Below are 3,107 nucleotides of genomic sequence, written 5' to 3'. Positions count from 1 at the left end.
GGTGAAGGGAGACGTCGGACAGTGTAAGGCACGGCAAAATAATAATAATTTAGAAATTATCAAGGTTTCATGGGGGCGGGGCAAGGGGGGAGGGGAAAATGAGGAGCTGATACCAAGGGTTCAAGTAGAAAGCAAACGTTTTAAGAACGATGATGACAACCAATATACAAATGTGCTTGACACAATGGATATATGTATGGATTGTGATAAGAGTTGTACGAGCCCCCAATAAAATAATTTTAAAAAGAAAAAAAGAAAGAAAGCGTCTACTAATATGTGAGAATGTGGATGAACCTCGCAAGCACCATGCTAAGTAAAAGAAGACCATATATTATATGATTTCATTTCTATAAAATGCCCAGAGTAGGTAAGGCCATAGACAGAAAGTATACTCAGGTTTGCTAGGGCCTGGAAAGAGTGGAAGAAATGGAACGGTGGCTGTTAGGTATAGGACTTCTTTTTAGAGTGTTGAAAATACCCTGGATTTCCAGAGTAGTGATGCTTGTATAACCTTGTGAGTCTACTGAAACCCATTGAATCCCTCTTGTCTTTGAACTAGTGTCCAGGGACTGTAGTGGGGGCCACTTACTCTGGAGCATGTGGTGACTGGTGCATTTGGTTGTCAAGGCAAGCCTTTGACCTCTCATCGTGACACTAAATTTTGCCAAGACAAAGAGCAGCACCACATACCAGGGTGGTGCAAGCACAGTGAGAGCCTAGTTAGCGCTTCTACTTCTGCAAAGTCAGTAGAAACAGAACGGGGCCTTTCTGAGGAACTTTTCCTGGTCCCGACAGTTGGGATTTACAGAATGCTTTTTGCAACTTGTCTAATTGGGTTTATAGGACACAGGTCCTAAACTCCTGTGAGACCTGTCTCTCATCAAACTTTAAATTACTTCTGGGATTAAAGCAGGCCCCCAAACAAGCAGAAAATTAAATTGCTCCACGGATCTTTGTTAGAACTTCTACATAGCAGAGAAAGGACGGAGTGGAGGCTGCCTGTCTGGGCATGCAGGCTGGATATGAGTGGCAGGACAGGTGGGCAGCAGTATCTCAAGCTTCCTCATTTCCTCTTGTTGCCTCACCGGACACAAAAGTAGGTGAGTAGAAGACCTGAAAAATGAGGGGCTAGTGGCTCTTTAGCTATGGCCAATGCTGATTAGATACATGTATCTATCTATACACACACACACACACACACACACACACACATATATATATATAACTTTTCAGTGAGATTTATGGGGACTGCTTATTTCCAAATAGCTAAGTGGAATTTCCCTCCTGCTTGCTATCATAGCCTCAACAGATAGGATTAGATCAGGGATGAGTAAGGTGGACAATTGAAAGACCCACCTCACAAACACAGAAGCTTCCCAGCATCCTCTGGCCATCAACCTTCTATCCCGGTGAATTCCCATTGCCGCCATCCTCTCAACTTCTCCCTGGACAGTGCCTGGGACCTTTCCATGGCCACACCTCATCCAGGTAAGTGGGGAGAAGAGGGAAGGGGTGTCAGCGAGGACCGAGTCACACTAGTTTCTGAAGAGCTTTCATAGATGTAAGCTAGGAGACCTGTTCTGGGCACCCAGACCAGTGCAGAGAGAAGGAGTGACATTCAAAGGACATTTCTTCTCAATTTAGGGGAAAACTTCCTAACAACCAAGACAGTGTAGTGAAGGAACAGGAGGTGTGAGCCACATACAGCTCATGGTGCTTGAAACAGATCTGGGAAAATTGTGTTTATAGGGAGCATCATACAATGATGGCCAGAGGCAAGCAATGTTATTTTTGAAAAGAATAATGTAAAGAGAACATATATTAAGCCATAACCAGGACAGAGATAAAGAGATATCGTCTGTCTGAGGGAGGCCATTAGCACGAGACCATAATGGTATTTAAGTACTTAAAGATATGCAGCTATGTAAATAAGGTATGGGATAATAGAAACTGTCACCAATTCATGATTGACAGCAGGCCAGTGTATCACAGTTTTATGTGGGACTACAGAAGCAGAAATGAGACCATGATTGGGGCACATGCATTATGTTGGGTAAAACAGTTTTTAAGATGAAGTTATTTTACTATAATCCTGCCAAGTCAGGTTTTTCTAGTTAACAGTTCTAACCTTTCCAAAGTATCTTTTCTCCAAATTGTCTTGATCCTCAGAGCTAGGCTCCTCTGGTAATTGCACGAAGATAACTTCAAACTATGCCTCATTCCTCCCACCCAGTCTCCCCCCACTATCATTAATGGAATAGTCACAGATGAAACTTGTCAAGCTCAGAACCACTGGTCACAGTCCTCCCACTTCCCGCCCACCCCAGTCATGCCACATAACAGACACCTTGGAGAGAGTTGGGGTACCTCTCTTTTTCATGAGTGTCCTAGGGACAGTGAGAATGGCTCCCCAGTTTGGAGTCGGAACTCCCCAAGGACAAGGCAGAGGCACTGCAGGACAGGAAGGACAGACCAGAGGATCACACTTGCCTAATCATTCTTGAAATCATGCATCTCACCATCAGGATTCCTCTATTATGGCCCCATCCAACCCATTCCTCCCTTTAAGCATATTATTGATCTGGCTAGAATTCATTCAAATACATGGTGTGATTGGATCTCCAGGATCTGCTCCTTCTACGTTTGATCTGATACACATGCAGACCTTTTTAAAAAAAATCACTTATAAAAAAAAATCACTTATTGGGGGCTCGTACAACTCTTATCACAATCCATACATACATTTGTACATTTGTTGCCGTCATCATTCTGAAAACATTTTCTTTCTATTTGAGCCCTTGGTATCAGCTCCTCATTTTCCCCCTCCCACCCTCCCTCACTCTCCCTTCCTCATGAACCCTTCATAATTTATAAATTTTTATTATTTTTTCATGTCTTACACTGTCTGATGTCTCCCTCACCCACTTTTCTGTTGTCCGTCCCCCAGGGAGGGGTTTATATGTAGATCCTTGTAATTGGCTCCCCCTTTCTACCCAACCTTCCACTTACCCTCCTGGTATCACTACTCTCATTATTTGTCCTGAGGGTTTTGTCTGTCCTAGATTCCCAGTGTTTCCAGCTCTTATTTGTACAGTGTATATCCTATG

This window comes from Echinops telfairi, unplaced genomic scaffold, assembly GCF_000313985.2.
Source record: "Echinops telfairi isolate 266 unplaced genomic scaffold, ASM31398v2 ScPeMD7_25;HRSCAF=90, whole genome shotgun sequence".
Taxonomy (NCBI): Eukaryota; Metazoa; Chordata; class Mammalia; order Afrosoricida; family Tenrecidae; genus Echinops; species Echinops telfairi.
The sequence above is the reverse complement of the archived record's forward strand: the minus strand, read 5'-3'. Positions refer to the sequence as shown.